This window comes from Schistocerca cancellata, chromosome 6 (genome assembly GCF_023864275.1).
Source record: "Schistocerca cancellata isolate TAMUIC-IGC-003103 chromosome 6, iqSchCanc2.1, whole genome shotgun sequence".
NCBI lineage: Eukaryota > Metazoa > Arthropoda > Insecta > Orthoptera > Acrididae > Schistocerca > Schistocerca cancellata.
In genome coordinates, this window is record NC_064631.1 from 252,047,882 (window position 1) to 252,067,687 (window position 19,806).

Below are 19,806 nucleotides of genomic sequence, written 5' to 3' on the forward strand. Positions count from 1 at the left end.
GCACCTCAAGCATCGCTTAGCAATCACTACAGAAATTTGTAGCTTATGAGGAGTTACCGGACCACTGTACCACATACATTTCAACTCCCTACGTACAGTCAGTGTGCTATGTGGATTGGCAGCAGCGCTCTGGAATTCTTCCGCTGACATCACTGCGATCTTCTTACAAGCTCCATCCGCAATGGTCGACAGTTACCGACACGTCAGTAAAGGATACTTGCCTGGCCTTGGTTTAGTTATGGTGTTTACTCTGCGTTTCCACTTTACAATCACATCACCAACCGTCGTCTTGGGCAGTTTTAGAAGAGTTGACATGTCCCTAAAGGCTTCGTTACTCAGGTGACAAGTAATGACTAGTCTAAGTGTACAATCAGACACGTCAATTACACCACACTATCTGTCGTGACAGACATCGCTAATCAGTGAACTGAGATTAAATGCGTTGGTTACTACTACGTCTCTACTATCATAAAGAAACCGAGACGCTCTCTCGGAATATGTTTATTTTTTTTATAACATGATAAGCTCCAACGAGTTGGCAGAAGGTGAATCATTTGCGTCAGGACATACAGTTATCGGACACCCCACGGCTGCGAAATACACTGCCGAGTTAAATTATTATGAAGACCCAACGCAACAGCCTATTTCACTACACACAGAACGTGGAGAATCTGGAAACGAGCCAGACTTATTAGTATTTAAAGCCAAACTGTTTGCCTAGCGGAGGATTTAACGGCAAAATTGAGATCCGATTGGCCCCCTAGGCGTTCTGAGGAATGGAGACCAGAGAAGTACTGTGTTGTCTCAGTCGTCTTACTGCAACTTTAAGGCTACGGAGAGAGGATCATTATCTTTAGGAAATACATAAATCCCATCAGGGGATACAGTTTTAACATAGAATTAAATGATATCCATTACGATGGATGCTCCTTCCACATTGGTTATCAAATGAACGAATGCGTCACACCCATTCCTTACGTGCTGACTGACGCAGTACCAGCATCGGTAACAGAGTGAACGCAACATTGCCGAACGTGCCGGAGAATTCCAAGACAGCGGTGAGCGGAACTCATCGCAGAAAACTAAACGATGCCCTTGACAGCTGTCAAAATTCGACAGGGCTGAATATTGTCGTCAGCTTGTGCGTTAACTACCGTTTGCATCGGAGTCCCATACCCAGCAGGATTTCCTGGACCCATGTCATAACCCCTGTGGGTCACTGCTGCTTGCTTCGACGCTGAGCAGACAGTCCCACTGTAGAATGTCGTTGAGCCTTCATGAACCGTCATAATCACACGTTCGTATCTGATGTTCTTGTCGCACGAAATCCCACAGTTACTTTTAAGGATACGCTTAATGGTGCACTTTTACACACTCGAAATTATGCAGCTAAATTATAAAGCTCCCCACTTCAGAATATCGCCCTCGTTTTCCCATGACCAGACTGTTATCCATTTTTTAAGTCTGGAAAATTGTTTTATCTACTCTTAACGAGAGCGATAAAAATGAGTGAAGTTGATAGGCTTACTAAGTGATTTACGTTGTAGATAACGATCTACACGTCACATGGGCAGCTGATGATAATTTGGTACCTTGTGAGTTTATATTTAATAAATACTCACTAGAAGTTTCATGATGCATAGAAACAGATAGTGATTATATGACACATTCCTCTGTTCCCAACTCAGCATGGGAACTGAGAGAAGTACAGAGAGAAATGCCGATGGCTCACAGTACTAGTTGTACAGAACCAGATAAACTTTTTTAATTGTTTTTCGTCACGCATGTTCAAAGTAAATATCAATCAATCTTCCATTCCTGTTCTCATACTTTTTCCTCATCTAGCACTCACAAGGGGACGGCGTTTACGCGTCATCGCCGATTTCGTCCAGATTCATGATAAATGTAGAGCCAGAGCAGAATAATAGCGACAAGAGTGGAGCTCCAGACGGCTAAGCGCTCAGAAAAAATTGACATTTAAGCGCGGATCAGGCGGAGTAAGAGCCATTTATGTTGGCCTTACGCCGTGGTTGGCGCAGCGGGAAGGTGACAGAACGGTAATGCGCGGGTCGTCAGGTTGATTCCTTATGCGGAAACTGGTTTTATTTTTAATTTTTCCATCTCTTATACTCAAAATAATCTCAAATAATTCTCAATTTATGGTGTTTGTTAATATTTTCATAAAGGGCAGAGGAAAATCTGGGATTGTAAATAAATTTCCAAGGAACAATTAAACTTACAACGTCCACGAGGACTGCAAATAACATTTCAAGAAAGGACTGTAATTAAAGACTATAGGAATCCGTACATAGTTAGTTCGCTTTGACCTTGCCTCTGAATACATTCCATAGTACATCACCAGCTACCGTCCCCAATACTTAGCGAAGTGCTGCGCTGTGTGTGGTTTGCTGCCAAACCGTGCGAGGAGAGAGAACCGTTCATGAAAGTAAACCAGGTTGATTATTGCATAGAAACATTTAAAGAAAGAAAAAGACATATAACTGTAAAACCGCAGAGTGTGCAAGATGCCGAGAAAATTGCGGGTTCCCCATATTTTACCACGAATAAAACCTCACCATCTGGTAATAATCAACTATAATACAACAAAAGCATCTGATTTTGTACATGAAGTTCTCAGATTTGTATTACAATCCATCCCTTGAAATTTATTTGCGATTCCAATTCGCTTCCGCTTTTTTTTGTGTCTTGTTTCAGATTATTTTCAGCACAAGTAACATAAAAACTGTAATTGCAGAAGGACTCAAATCTATGAAGCTCGGATAGCCGTTCTATGATCTTTCCGTTGCGCCAACTGCTGCCTCGAAACTACGGTAACATAAACTGCTCATGCGTCGCCAAAAATCAAATTTTTTTCCTCAGCATTCGGCCATCTGCAGCTGCCACTACTGTCAGTCTCATTTCTGGCCAAGTCCAACACGTACGAGGTCTGTTCAAAAAATTCTGGAACATCCGTAATTTCCAGCCAATGATGTACTGGAGCGAAATTCGGTTGGCATCCCTGCACAGGCCTGATTAGATGTGTAAAGTTGAAAGTTTCATTTTTTTATGTTTGTTACTCACTGTTCAGTGCTGTATTGATTTGAACGTTGTGTCGCAGTGTTTGTGAATTTCGAGATGACGGAGTTGGAGGAACAATGTGTCTGCATTAAATTCTGGGTGAAATTCAAGAAAACATTTACAGGGACTCACCAAATGATGCAGGAAGCCTACGGTGGTAAGTGTTTAAGGCTTACTCGAAGTAACGAATGGTACACACGGTTTAAAAATATCGGGACGGATCTTAAAGATCCTCGTTCAGTACGCCCTTCGACGTCTACCGACGACGCTCACGTCAGGGACGTCAAGGGAATTGTGGGTGTTAATCGAAGACTGACCGTCTGAGAAGAATGCAACATTTCAGTTGGATCATGTAATGAAATACTAATACAGCATCTAGGAACGCACTGTGTTGCCACGGCTCGTGAGTAAAGACAGGAAAGACATTCGCTTCGCAATCCGTAAAAAGCTTTTGGATCACGCAAATGAGAACGACGTATTCGTTAGTGATGAGACCTGGGTCTACTGTTACGATGTTGAGACCAAGGTTCAATCTTCAGAATGAATCGGGAAAGGTTCTCCAAGACCAAGATAAGTTCGTCAAGTCAGATCAAATGTCAAAGCCATGCTAACTGTTTTCTTTGAAGGACTTTTTCATCGTGAATTCGTGCCACAGGGACAAACTGTTAACCGACGGTAAATCGAGACGCGTTGGGACGCCTGCAAGAAAATGTGAGAAGGAAACAGCCTGAAATGTGGCGAGGCAATTCATGGCTCTAGCATCACGATAACGCACAAACACGTTGATCCCTGTTGGTGCATGACTATTACACAAAAACAGAAATCACTGTGCTGCCTCATGATCCGTACTCTCCAGACCTGGCCCCTGCGGACATTTTTATTTGAAAAGTAGAAAAGTCAGTGGGAAGGACGAAGATTTGCAACGACAGACGAGATGAATGAAAGTCTGCAGACGACGCTTCGCGCGATCACCAAGAAGCATACCAAGACTGCTTCCGGAAGCGGAAACGGAGTTGGGAGTACAGAAAGAATTTGTGGGCAAAGTTACGGAATTTTTAACAGACACCGTATAATAAATTTGGGCAAAATCGGTGGCGAAGCTGTTCCCTTGTTAGTGGATACTAATGAATTGATGATATGAGATATCACCCACTTTGAATATGAATAGTTTTATTCCGTGACGTAACTGGTTAACTGGGGGCCTACAAATTTTCTAGACACAACATATACAACATAGTGAAAGAACTTTATACTATAAGAGATTAGATACGGACATGGGTCACACAGTGGTAGGACATCATCGACCGTAATAAATTAAAAAAGATATGTAATCATAAATGTTACGTAGTAAGTTATAGCCTCGTGGTACCAAATGGAAAGGTAGAAGGTGCTGACAATCTGAAATTAAAGAATCGCTATATTGGTAAGCGAGAAACAGCTGGCATATTTCCGTTGTGGATATACTATGAGGTGGAAAGAAGAGTGCACAAAAAATTATGGGTCTTTGGGAAGTTGGGACAGTTAAAGAAATAAACAATTAGATCGAACGCAAAAGCAATCACAAGAGATGGTCACAATACTACAAACAATTACTGACCAATCCAAAAGTAGATAGTGATGAGGTGAAAGGAAATAGGCTCGAATGCGTTCACACATTGTCGTTGATAGAATTCATATGAAATGGATAAATGCCACTGATTGCACCAACCTAAATACAAAGATTACTGAATATGCCTCAGACGCACTAATAACGAAAATTTTAATTGTCTTTAGTATATGTTGGACTATGTAGAAGAAGATTGGGTTATGGCTGTTGTAATGTCCATTTATAAGAAAGTAAAAAGCAAATGCTGTGGTGATCCTAGGAACATAAGTTCACTAATACCACAAAAATCCATCCGAAAGTTATTAGAAAGAGCCTAAACATAACTGGTGAGTCGTTTGTAGCGGAAGAATAGCATGATCTCAGGCGCTTACGGCTTTATTGGACTTCTCCGGCACTTTCGCCGAACATTGTTGCGTCACCGTTGCTGGTGTTGTGCAGGTCAGCATATGTAGTATTCGTTCATTTGATCCATCAATGCTAATGGAACATCCATCGTGAAAGATGACAATTCTATGATAAGATTGTATCCTCTGATGAGAATGGTGTATTTCAGAAAGATAATGGTCCTCTTTCCATAGCTTTAAAGTAGCCGTAAGACGACTAAGAGTACATAGTATGCCTCAGATAGGAGCCTACATGAACGCCTAGGGGGGCCAATCGGATGGCAGCGTTCTCCGTTAAGTACTCCGCTATCCAAACAGTTTCGCCTTATATACTCATAAATGTGGACCATTTACGGCTTGACTGCGTGCTGCGCGTACTGATAGGCTATTACTTTGGGTCGTCAGAATAATTTAACTCGACGGTCATACATAATGCTATAACTGCATGTGCTGACGGAAATGATTCACCGCCTGCCCACCCGTTGGAGCTTTTCATGTTCTAAATAAAAATAAAAATACTCCGAGAAATCGTCACAAGCAAAATTGTTCTTTCTTTATGATAGTAGAAGTGCAGTGGTAACCAACGCATTCAATCACAGAGCTCTGATAGGCGATGTCTGTCGCGCCAGGTAGTGAGGTGTAATTGACATGTCTGATTCCACATTAACCGTTCTTTCTTCACAATAATAGAGTGTTAAATAATGCGTCGATTGCAGGTTTCCTGAGAGAATGTGTAGCCAATAGTACTAGCCCGTAGCATAGAGTGTGAAGAGAGATAGTGCACTCTCAAAAATCAAACAGACCGAGTGAATGTCACAAATTCAGTATCTTTGTGGCATCGCAGGTGGTATCAGATCCGTCAATAAGCCGAAAGGAATCACAGTGGCACAGTTATATTGGTACTGTAAAATGCAAACGAACACATACGAAAATGTCTTATCTCGAAACGCATTTATTTCTGGTAAACGTGTTACAAATGAATTTGCTGTTTCATAAATTAGCAGATGACAGTATAGATATAACTTTGAGCGTATAATTTTGTTACTCGATGTTCTGTGAATGAAAGACTGTCAGACTTATGAGATATCAAATTTCAAGTTTTTATCATCATAAAACGGTATTTGTAAAATACGGTTCAGCAGCAGGGTGGTTATACTTTACTTGGTAGTTACTGTAATTTGATGTTGAACTCCACTTCGACGTGATCTTTTACAGGAAAGATATGAGAGCTTACTGTACAGTCAGTCTCGCCCCTACAAAATTTAATGGCTCTTTGTTTACTGTGATACCGTTGTGATCGAAATTAGCGTAGTATCATAATAGTGTTTGCTACTCGTAATAGCTGAAAGGTAATAATTGTTTTCCTAGGAGTTTCTCCACTAATCCTCACCCATATTCAACTAGGATCCCACATTTTCTCCGAATCCCATGTAGCTGCCTCGGTGCAAGCGTCTTAACTATCAAACCGTTCTCACAATGCCCGATTTTAGAATAACGGAACCAAAGAATGGAACCTGAATTGTAATCTCTCACCACATTTTTTCTCCGTTGTGTTTTGACTCACAGATATTGATGTTGCAGACGCTGTTTAACGAACCTTATTCAATGAATTTTCTTTAGATACTATTGCAGCTTTATATCATTAACAAAATCTTAAATGAGAAGGCTTACGTAATGAAAAACCATAGATTGCCGTAAAATCACGGTTTACATGGCACTTCTTGAAGCAACTCGGGATGATGGCTGATCGGGGCTAGCTGAATTGATAAAAATTCAAAATACAGGACGGACACTGACAGCGTTCTTTTGCTTCGTTAGCAAGCAACAATGGCTAGAGAAGACGTGAAACACGAAACAAAACGTTCAGCGAAGACGACAGAAGAAGGCGAAGGCAGTACATCTATAAACTAGATTGTGTGTGTCGCTGATGTTGATAGCACCCGAAACAAGTGATTATGGGACCCATGTCGTATACTGTCTTGCTACTTTAGTCTGTTCGCGCCGAATATCTAACGGAAATGCGCATACCGTAATGACCTTGCTTGTTGGTTAACGAAGAGCAGTCTGGTGGAGTTATTTTTGACCAAGTGAAAGTCAAACGTTAGGACTCTTCAGCGCCAGTCTGGAAGGAAAAGCTTGAAAAAAGTCACACAATTCAAAACGAAATAGTCTCTATAATAGTATCCAATATTCTAATGTACTTGTAGAATGTATGCAGAGAATAGTATTCGGAGAATGCAGTAATGTATATAGTGTAGCATTGGTTTGGGGCTTTAAACACATGAAATTCCATCTGAATCGTGGTAGGTCAATGAGAAATGTGATTAAATGATATTAATTAAAAGCGTCAAAGTGGTGGTGCTCAAGAAATTAGAACAGCGTTATTTTACTCAGTGTATCTCAACTGAGCTACAACGGAACTTTACACTAACTCTGGACTGGTAGATTCTGGATAGGTTATGAAAGGAACTAACAACTCATATAAAAAACTTGATTAGATTTTAGATCGATAGCAGTATTCTGTGATCACGATAAATGTTGTCTATACTACATTAGCTCAGGATTGGGTACGTGAGTGAATCACTATTTCCATTATCATCATGAACAGTCATTTGAGGTTCACTGCTACACAAATCATCATCATCTATCTCTGCCCAAAGGCAGGTTTCCACATGGTAACTCTCGATACCCTCCTGTCTTCTGCCATTCTCTTCAGGTCCGCGTAATATCCGCTTACATTTATGTCGCCTGTCATCTAATCTTAGTCTCTACAAAGGCCTCATCTAGACTTTCCCGTGCATTACGATGTTTAGCAATACACATATATTCTTTTACGTAGTAATCACGATGTTTTTTTATCGCATGGAATCCAAAATAAATCTTGCTAAATTACTCGCAGGTATTCAAGAGTAATTTCGCATACGAATTTTTTAGTGGTTTTCCCCATTTCGCCTAGCTGGATAACTCCTTGCTTACATTGCTTCTATGAAATTCCACCTCTGTTCACGAGAATGAAATGAATTACATGAAGAATGTTGCATGTAGCAGACAGCTTAAGATTCCATAATAACTGTTCGTACTTACCATTCCACGGTGAAACATCGTCGGCATGTCATGTATTGTGAACGTATATAAGCGATGAACCGGATGTTTATCACCAATGTCCACTGCGAGAGTGCATACCACCTGGAGGCAATACTGGCACAAGACGCGGTAAGGAAAGAGTATAAGCAGAGCAGATAAGAGTGGGGAACCATTCTAAGTGCGATGGGGGCTGGAAATTGGGAATTCCCCTGACATAAGCGAATTTGACAATAGCACGTTTTAATGAGATGGAACGTGAAGAACGAGATTGGGAACAAGGCTTTTCGGCTGTTTGCATGTAACTGTAACAGGCATCTATGAAATATGGTTAAAGGAATCTGAAACCATGATTAGGCGTTAAGTGCTCGACGATACGTCTCATCATAGAACGTGATCGGACTGCCCGCTCCGAAAACCAGGATGGGCGCCGATGTTTGATAGATCTGACGACAGAGTACAATCAATGCTCGTGCAGGCGCAAGTATTTAGATACGCACCATTCAACGTACATAGTTGAACGTAGGGCGCAGCAGTGGACTATCTCTACGTGTTCACCTGTAGGACGAGCGACATCGTTAACTACTACTGAACTGTGCCCAACATTATCCAGACTGGTTCATCTTGCCTTCTACGGGACCTGTGGTAGTAACTGCAGGTACCACCACAGTAATGGACTACGTGACGAATACTGCGGGCCACCTGCATCCATTCATACTTGATGCCTGCTCCGATGGCGATGGCATCTTCCAGCAGGATAACCGTCGTCAGAGTTCCGGAATATTGCTACAAGCATGACTGTGAACTTGATGTCTTTGACACTAAATCTTTTTGGTATGAGCGCGATACGCCACATATGGGACATTTTAGGACACCCGGTCAATGCCAACCAACTCGCAATGAACTGGACCAGTATGATCTATGGACAGACATCTGGTGCCACTCTTTTTTTTCTTGTTATCAGTCTTGTGACTGGATTGACGCGGCCCGCCACGAATTCCTCTCTTGTGCTTACCTCTTCATCTCAGAGTAGCAATTGCAACTTATTTCCTCAGTTATTTGCTGGATGTATTCCAATCTCTTCCACTACAGGTTTTGCCCTCTACAGCTCCCTCTAAAACCATGAAAGTCAGTCCCTCGTGTCTTAACAGATTCCTACCGCCCTGTTCCTACTCCTTATCAGTGTTTTCCACATGTTCTTTTCCTCTCCGATTCTGCGCAGAGCCCCCTAATTCCTTACCTTACCAGTCCACCTAATTTTCAACATTCGTCTGTAGCACCACATCTCAAATGCTTCGATTCTCTTCTGTTCCGGTTTTCCGACAGCCCATGTTTCACTACCATATAATGGTGTGCTCCAGACGTACATTCTCAGAAAATTCTTCCTCAAATTAAGCCCGCTATTTGATATTAATAGACTTCTCTTGGCATGGAATGCCCTTTCTACAATTGCTAGTCTGCTTTGATGACCTCCTTGCTCCGTCATTGGTTATTTTACTGCCTAGGTAGCAGAACTCCTTAACTTCATATACTTCGTGACCAACAATCCTAATGATAAGTTTCTCACTGTGCATCTTCATATTTTCGCGGCGCAAATACTGATCCATAAAATTTCGAGCGTGCAGCCGCCTAACTTCTTCTTTTAATATTTCGGCTGAACACCGTCCAGCCATCTTCAGAGTGAGCCGAGGTGACTGACGCTCCAGCACTTGCTCCCTCCTTTTAAAGCCTTGGACCGCACCAATGCGCATGCGGCCACAGATAACACAAGGCGCCAGAGACGTTAATCGGCGAGAAAGACGTAGGGCATATGTATGGAAATACACTACTGGCCATTAAAACTGCTACACCAAGAAGAAATGCAGAGGATAAACTGGTTTTCATTGCACAAATATACTGTACTAGAACTGACATGTGATTACATTTTCACGCAGTTTGGGTACATAGAGCCTGAGAAATCAGTACCCTGAACAACCACCTCTGGCCCTAATAACGGCGTTGATACGCCTGGGCATTGAATCAAACAGAGCTTGGATGGCGTGTACAGGTACATCTGCCCATGCAGCTTCAACACGATACCACAATTCATTAAGAGTAGTGACTGCCTTATAGTGACGAGCCAGTTGCTCGGCCACCATTGACCAGACGTTTTCAGTTGGTGAGAGATCTGGAGAATGTTCTGGCCAGGGCAGCAGTCGAACATTTTCTGTATCCAGAAAGACCCGTACAGGTCCTGCAACATGCGGTCGTGCATTATCCTGCTGAAATGTAGGGTTTCGCAGGAATCGAATGAAGGGTAGAGACACGGGTCGTAACACATCTGAAATGTAACGTCCGCTGTTCAAAGTGCCGTCAATGCGAACAAGAGGTGACCGATGGAACCCCATACCATCACTCCGGGTGATACGCCAGTATGGCGATGTCAAATACACACTTTCAATGTGCGTTCACCGAGATGTCGCCAAACACGGATGCGACCATCATGGTGCTGTAAACAGAACCTGGATTCATCCGAAATAGTGACGTTTTGCCATTCGTGCACCCAGGTTCGTCGTTGTGTACACCATCTCAGGCTGTGATGCAGCGTCGAAGGTAACCGCAGCCGTAGTATCCGAGCTGACAGTCCATGCTGCTGCAAACGTAGTCTAACTGTTCGTGCAGATGTTTGTTGTCTTACAAACGTCCTCATCTGTTGACTCAGGGATCGAGACGTGGCTGCACGATCCGTTACAGCCATGCGGATAAGATGCCAGTCATCTCCACTGCTAGTGATACGAGGCCGTTGGGATCGATCACGGCGTTCCGTATTACCCTCCTGAGCCCACCGATACCATATTCTGCTAACAGTCATTGGATCTCGACCAAAGCGAGCAGCAATGTCACAATACGATAAACCGCAATCGCGATAGGCTACAATCCGACCTTTATCAAAGTCGGAAACGTGATGGTACACATTCCTCCTCCTTACACGAGGCATCACAACAACGTTTCACCAGGCAACGCCGGTCAACTGCTGTTTGTGTATGAGAAATCCGCTGGAAACTTTCCTCATGTCAGCACGTTGTAGGTGTTGCCACCGGTGCCAACCTAGTGTGAATGCTCTGAAAAGCTAATCATTTGCATATCACAGCATCTTCTTCTGTCGGTTAAATTTGGCGTCTGTAGCACGTCATCTTCGTGGTGTAGCAATTTTAATGGCCAGTAGTGTACATCTAAGTCTGCGCAGTCGATCCACACGGTGATACCGATGTATCACTGCGAGCTGCACGGTCGCCGCTTCTTTGTGATTTTATTACAGAAAGCGCCGGATTCAAAGATTTCACCAATCTGAAGCCGCTATCTCTATTAATTAAATTTGTCGCCAGGCGAATTTCAATTGCTTCCTTCACTACGGAGTCCCAGAAAGATGAAGTCGAGGCTAAAATTTCGACGTTATCGTACACCATTGAGATCCCAGTGTCAATACAGTGCTCGGCCACCGCAGATTTATTAGTTTGTAAGAGCCGGGTGTACCTGCGGTGCTCTGTGTCTCTCTCCTGGATAGTACGTGGTAGTCCGTCCGATACACGAACGTCCGCACTCTTGTAAACCCCAGACTTCCGAAGCGCCAAATCATCCTTAACGGTACCCAGGAGTGCTGCTGTCTTTGGTGGAGGGCGAAAATTCACTTTCACTTCATGCTTCCTGAGGATCCGTCCTATTTTTGACGATAGACTTCCCACGTATGGCAGGAAAGCCATATATTTAAAACTTTCCTTGTCGTCTTCTGATTTTCTTCTACGCACAGTTGGTTTCATCTGCAGCGCCTTAATGAGTGTTGTGAGTACCCGTTGTCTTCAGAAACTTTTCTCAGGTGTATAAGCTCGTCCTCCAGACTACTCTCCTCAGCAATGAGTGTACTAGAGCTCTGAGTACACTCAACGTCTGTGCGCGTAAATATAAATCCGTATGGGTCGGTTTTCGATAAACCTCGTGTCCCTAGGTGCCATCATCTTTACGCCGTACCAGCACATCCAAAAATGGAAGGAATCATTTTTTCGATTTTGTCAGTGGATGGATGGAGTTCTGATGATCTAAAAATCCTTTTAACTTGTCTTCACCATGGGGCCACACTACAAACGTGTCGTCAACATTCCTCCAAAATACTGTAGTCTTCAATCTTGTAAATTCCAGTGCCTTCTCCTCGAAGACCTCCATAAAAAAAGTTGGCCATAAAAAACATGTATACTTGAACTACCTTTGTCGGTGTTAGTTTGCTGTCGATTCTGATAAAGACAACCCTGTCACAGAACTGTTCACAGTAACACACTCTCTGCCCTATGTTCCTATTCACAATGAATCCTACTCCAGTTATACCATTTTCTGCCGCTGTTGATATTACCCTATACTCATCTGACCAGAAATCATGGTCTTCTTTCCACTTCACTTCAGTGACTCCTACTATACCTAAATTGAGCCTTTGCATTTCCCTTTTCAGATTTTCTAGTTCCCTACTACGTTCAAACTTCTGACATTCCACGCCCCGACTCGTAGAACGTTATCCTCTCATTGATTGTTCAATCTTCTTCACATGGTAACCTGCCCCTTGGCAGACCTCTCCCGGAGATCCGAATGGGGGACTATTGCGGAATAGCCGGCCGGAGTGGCCGAGCGGTTAAAGGCGCTACAGTCTGGAACCGCACGACCGCTACGGTCGCAGGTTCGAATCCTGCCTCGGGCATGGATGTGTGTGATGTCCTTAGGTTAGTTAGGTTTAAGTAGTTCTAAGTTCTAGGGGACTTATGACCACAGCAGTTGAGTCCCATAGTGCTCAGAGCCATTTGAACCACTATTCCGGAATCTATTTCCGATGGAGAGATCATCATGACACATTTACCATTACAGGCCACATATTCTGTGGATAGGCTTTATGTGTCTTTAATGCAGTGGTTTCCATTGCCTTCTGCATCCTCAAGCCGTTAATCATTGCTGATTCTTCCGCGTTTAGGGGCAATTTCCCACCGCTAGTACAAGAGAGTACCCTGTATCTCTTCCCGCTCCTCCGCCCATTTTGCCAAGGCCGTTGGCAGATTGAGGGTGACTTCTTATGGCGGAAGTCTTCGGCATAAGAAGTCATCGTCCTCCGGAAACGAACAACGGTATGTCGAATTCATGCCACGCAGAATCACTACTATATTGCATTCTAAAGGTGGAACAACATACTATTAAAAGGCGGCCTTACAAACTGGATCTTCAGTGTATTTCAGCGTTAGTTTTAAATTGTGGAGTTCGACTTTAATGCCTTCTTAAACAAAGTCTTGATCATGTACACTAACTTGATGCTGTAAAAAATAGAAATTCAATCATTGTTAATCTACTGGTTAACAAAGTTATTGTCAAACGAACAGAAGCTTCAACATTCTATACCTGTAACAATGCTAAATCTAAGCAAAATTTTCAAAAAAATTGGTTCAAATGGCTCTGAGCACTATGGGACTCAACATCTTAGGTCATAAGTCCCCTAGAACTTAGAACTACTTAAACCTAACTAACCTAAGGACATCACACACACCCATGCCCGAGGCAGGATTCGAACCTGCGACCGTAGCAGTCCCGCGGTTCCGGACTGCAGCGCCAGAACCGCTAGACCACCGCGGCCGGCGCAAAATTTTCATTCGTTGCTACTAATTGTAACTATTACAAATGTGAGACAGGATTCATCAAAACAATCTTTCGCTGCATGGAACATATAAGTATGCGTAGTCATGTTTGTGCATTTTCTGTGTGTGTGTGTGTGTGCGTGTGTGTGTGTGTGTGTGTGTGTGTGTGTGTGTGTGTGAGAGAGAGAGAGAGAGAGAGAGAGAGAGAGAATGCGCAAAATTCTTATTCAAAGCCTGCAGTTTTCCACTGTAAATAAGAATACAAAAACCATATTATATTATTTTGAATATGGAAATGTTGCGGACAGATATAGACTCCTACGTAGTTGCCTCGTTACGTTAAACGTATTCTCGCCCACAGCAGTGGAAACTTTCTCAGCAGCTTCCTGTGAAGAGGGAGTAAAGAAAAGGGAACGCAAGTGGAAACTTCAATTACTGTGGTGCGACAGCAGTTGCAAAATAAGCTTGAGTAAACAATTGGTTCTTGAGAAGGAAGAATTTGTATTTTGGTACAATATTCTTGCGTTTTATCTCTCTCACACTTACTACGTAACTCGTAAGGAAAACTGGAAACATGGAAATGTTTTATATTGAGAACTATTATAAAGATTTTGATTTTTCATTAGTAGTAAGAAGACACGAAATAGTTTGCAAATTCTTGACTGTCAAGGGGTACTTCGATAAACTAATTCATTTTTCCAAATAGGCTTAGGTAAATGATTGGACTTGTATGGGGCAACATTTTAGAACAAATTGGATTAAGCACAAAGAGTAGATATGATACAGACGCATTCCATCTGTACCAAACTCTCCATTTCAGAGAGGCATTTACAACAAACGCCATCAATTATTTGTCAATTCCAATTTCTGCCTGCCTCTAAAGCTTTTATCCTTTACAGCTCCCTTTATTATCATGGAAATAATTCTCTCATGTCTTAACACATGTCCTATGTTCCTGTCCCTTCTTCTCGTCAGCTTTTTCCATATGTTCCTTTCTTTGTCGATTCTGCAGGGCACCTCCCCACCTCTTAATGTATTAATTTTTAACATTACTCTGTAGCACCACATCTCAAATCCTTCGATTCTTTTGTGTTCAGGATTTCCAAAAGTCCATATTTCACTACGAAACGATGCTTAGCTTCATACACACACTCTCAAACATGTCTTCCTCAAATGAAGGCCTATCTTTGACACTAGTAGACTTCTTTTGGAAAGACAGTACAGTGTGTTCTTACGTCCTTGCTCCTCCCGTCATGGGTTACTTTGCTTCAAAGGCAGCAGAATTCCTTAATTTCATCTACTTTATAATCAGCAATTTTTATGTTAAGCTTCTCACTATTTTCATATCTGCTGCTCCACATTAGTTTCATCTTTCTTCGGTTTACCCTTAATCCATATTATGTACTCATTAGATTGTTCATTCCGTTCAACAAATCCTGTAATTCTTCTTCACTTTTTTTTAAGGATAGTAACGTCATCAGCGAATCATATCACTGATATCGTTTCATCCTGAATTTTAATCCCACCCTTGAACTTTGCTTTTACTTCTGTCATTACTTCTTTGATGTAGAGATTGAACTTCATGGGCGAAAGAGTGTATCCTGTCTTAGATCCTTTTTACTACGAGCACTTCGATCTTTGCTTTCCAGTCTTATTGTCACTTCTAGGATGTTGTACGTGTTGTACATTACTACCACTTCTCTCAGAATTTCGAACGTCTATCACTATTCTACATTGTGGAAGACTTCTCATAGCTCGACAAATCCTACGAACGTGTTTTGCTTCCATTATCAAGATCGTCGGGACTACCCCTCTGGTACCTTTATTCCAAAACACAAACTCATCTTCACCTAACAGATCCGCAGTTTTCTTTTCCAGTCTTCCGTGCGTTATTCTTGTCAGCGTCTTGGATACGAAAGATGTTTAACTGAATGAGCAATAGTTCTCTTACTTCTGTGCCCTTGCTATCTACGGAGTTTCATTCCTGGTTGTCTTCCGGAAGTCTGACGATATATCGTCCGTCATATAGATTCTACATACCAACTTCAATAGTTGTATGATTATAACTTCCCCAAATGATTTTGAAAAGTTGATAGAATGTAATCTATCCCTTCTGCCTTATTTGATGTGAAGCAAATATCTTTTAAATTCTCACTCTTACACTGGATCCCCTATCTCTTCCATATTACTCTGTCAACCTTTTCTATCGCGTCGTCAGGCAATTCCTTCCCTCATGGAGGCTTCCGATGTGTTGTTTCACCTATCCACTCTCCCATCTACGGGAAACAGTGGAATTCCTTTTGCACTCTTAACGCTGCCACCCTTGCTTATAATTTCAGCGAAGGTTGTTCTGACTTTTCTATAAACTGAGTCAGTCTTCCGACGATTATTTATTTTTCGATTTCTTTACAGTTTTTTTTCCCTAGAGCTATTCCGGCTTGACTTCCTTGCATTTAGCCTTTATTTCATTCATAAATAATATACATCGCTCTATTGCTGGCTTTATTTGGACTTTTTACTTTTTTTTTGTCAATCAGCTGAATTATTTCTTCTGTTACCTAAGATTTCATCGCAGTGACCTTCGTAGCACCAATGTTTGGCTTATCTAAATCTATGATTGTACTTTTCAAAGATGTCCACTCTTCTTCAACTGAACAGTGTACTCTGATATCCCGGTCGCAGGTTCGAATCCTGCCTCGGGCATGGATGTGTGTGATGTCCTTAGGTTAGCTAGGTTTAAGTAGTTCTAAGTTCTAGGGGACTGATGACCTCAGAAGTTAAGTCCCATAGTGCTCAGAGCCATTTAAACCATTTTACTCTGATATCCCTCAGCGCAGTATCCACATCTTTTACGAACTTCATCGGTGTTTCGTCATTCCTCAGTACTTCAGTAACGCACTTCCTTCTACATTGATTCTTCTGTACGATTCTCTTGAACTTTAGCCCACTCTCAATAGTCTCTAAATTATGATCGGAGTCTTTATTAGCTCCTCGGTACGCCTTACAATCCAGTATCTGATTTCGAAATCTCTGTCTCACCATAATGTAATCCAGTTGGAATTTATCCCTGTCTCACAGCGTTTTCCAAGTATACTCCCACCTGTTGTGTTTCTTGAACACAGTATTCGCTATGTATGAATGCAGAGTCTCGCGGCGATAATATTGAATAAAATGTTCTCGGTTTTCCAACCGCGTCAATTGCTTAAAACTACACGAGCTTTCGGCCAATCACTCCTTGACCATTGTGAAGTGTTATGATTGCCAGTGGGCTGTTGGTGCGCTGTCGGCTGTGACGTCACTGGTGCCCGTGACATTGCCATAAATGGGCATGTTTTCAGTAGGCGTTGGATGTGCCCTCTTCAACCACGCTATCGCTGAATCCCAGGCAGCGCTGTGTGGTTTTAAGCAATTGACGCGGTTGGAACCCCGACAACATTCTATTCAATGTTATCGCCGCGAGACTCTGCATTCATACATTAGGTACCCCTACGGGGAGGAAACGTGGTGCAGCGTGAAACGTCTCGGAAAGCTGCTTGCCAAGAAGGCAAATTTGTTAAGTTCGCTAGCCTTCCTACTGCGCTGCCGCGATGAGAAGAAAAATGGTTCAAATGGCTCTGAGCACTATGGGACTTAACATCTGTGGTCATCAGTCCCCTAGAACTCAGAACCACTTAAACCTAACTAACCTAAGGACATCACACACATCCATGCCCGAGGCAGGATTCGAACCTGCGACCGTAGCAGTCGCGCGGTTCCGGACTCAGCGCCGAGAACCGCCAGACCACCGCGGCCGGCGCGACGAGAAGACCATACCACGATTTGCTATGGTATCTCATCATATCAAAACCGTTGCAACCAGGAAGATATTTCGTCGTGCCAAAAAGTGTTCAAATGGCTCTGAGCACTATGGGACTTAACATCTATGGTCATCAGTCCCCTAGAACTTAGAACTACTTAAACCTAACTAACCTAAGGACATCACACACACCCAGTCATCACGAGGCAGAGAAAATCCCAGACCCCGCCGGGAATCGAACCCGGGAACCGGGGCGCGGGAAGCGAGGACGCTACCGCACGACTACGAGCTGCGGACTCGTCGTGCTAGCTTTGCATTATTACGAGAAAGGATTCACAGCACAAGGCAACAGCTGAATGCAAATGGACGTGCTCTTATGGCCTTGCACCTGCAGTTATCAATAACACTCACAGCCTTGGACTGGAAATGTGTCGACGCTGCTACAGTTTCTCAACAGACGTCAGCACAGAAACGAACTACACAGAAGCAGAAAGGAAAGTTTGGCCGCCTTTCGCAACAACAGCATGGTACGGATCACAGATCTTCAGAACGCCCCGTCATCAACTTGACGGCGAGAGATATAGACGCGGGTGCAATGACGGCACTTAAGAAAGGACTTAATTTCGCACCTTCACCGCGGGACATTCCTGTCTGCGAAATAATAAGCGGTGTTGAACAGGCAGTCCACAAACTCTCACATGAAACAGCGGACGAAATACGGCGACAAACCAGCCGTATACTGACAAAGGCGAAGTTACCAGCATCCATCATTACCAGAACTGAGCGCAACAGCCTTCGAGCACTACGTAATGATGAAAACATTGTGGTACTTCCTGCTGACAAGGGCAATGCCGCCGTAATTATGGAGTTCGAGGACTATGATACGAAGATCAGTGCGCTACTGAACGAAGATACTTACCGGAAGCACCCAAGCGACCCGACATCAAGAATAGTAAGAAAAACATGAGAACTTCTTAAGCGATCTTCAGTGTTAAGACAGTGTGGTTAAGAATCTTCTCCCACAGGCACCTAGACCACCTACTGCTTATGGTTTACCGAAGATACACAAGGACGAGACGCCATTTCGCCTTATTGTGTCTACAATCGGTTCTCCAACATACAGGCTGGCGAAGTACTTGGCCAAGCTCCTTGCTCCACATGTGGGACACTACGAACGTCATATAAAAAACTCAGCTGAATTTATCAGCAGAATCAACCGTCTACGCCTTAGTGACGATGATATTATGGTCAGTTTTGATGTAGTAGTATTGTTTACGAATGTGCCTATCAAAGACGCTTTGGACCTAATTTCCCAGTACTTTGGAAGTGACGTGGTCGAGCTATTTAGGCACACTTTTACGTCCTCCTATTTCATGTACAGCGGCCAGTATTAAGATCAGACAGACGGCGTAGCAATGGGTAGCCCGTTGGCTCCAGATGTTGCAAACCTCTTCATGGAGAATTTTGAGGATATTGCCATTGATACTGCGCCATTGAAGCCGAAGTGTTTCTTTCGATACGTTGACGACACGTTTGTCATTTGGCCACATGGACGCGAGAAACTAGACGAGTTTTTCGAACACCTCAAGAGTAATATCCAGTTCACCATGGAGGTGAAAAAATATGATGCATTGCACTTCCTCGACGTCCTTGTCTACCGTAAACGAAATAGGTGCCTTGGCCACAACGTCTACAGAAAACCCACTCACACAGAACTGTACCTGCATGCAACCAGCCATCATCATCCAGCACAGAAGCGCACAGTATTACAAACATTGGTGCATCGTGCAAGAGTAATATCAGACGACGAAAACCTGCTCCATGAACTGAGCCACCTACGCAAGGTTTTCAGGAATAATGGCCACCAAGTGAAAGAAGTGGTTTCTGGGAAATATCGGAATAAGGCCACCGACGAAGAGCAGGAAAAGAAACTTGATTTGCTGCCATTCTGTGGCTGTGTGTTGGGCAAGATAAGCCGCCTGTTGAAAAGACACAAGATCAAATCAATCTTCAGGCCTCCAACGAAAATCCGTCAATTACTGAGACCAGTTAAAGACGCATTAGGTCTCAGAACACCTGGAGTCTACGAAATACCTTGTGAGTGTGGCGAGAAGTACATTGGACAAACAGTGCGCACTGTGGAACAACAGGAAAGAACATGAGACGTATTATCGCCTACGCTATCCAGAGAAATCTGCGTTAGCTGAGCATGCTCTAGAAAAC

The 19,806-nt window shown here is 43.0% G+C and overlaps 1 protein-coding gene across 1 annotated transcript in view; it reads left to right on the forward strand.

Annotated features, from left to right (window-relative positions):
- LOC126088269 (trissin receptor-like) overlaps positions 1-19,806 on the forward strand; it is a 197,475-nt gene that overhangs the window by 124,118 nt on the left and 53,551 nt on the right. The gene's annotated exons all lie outside the window — the stretch shown is intronic.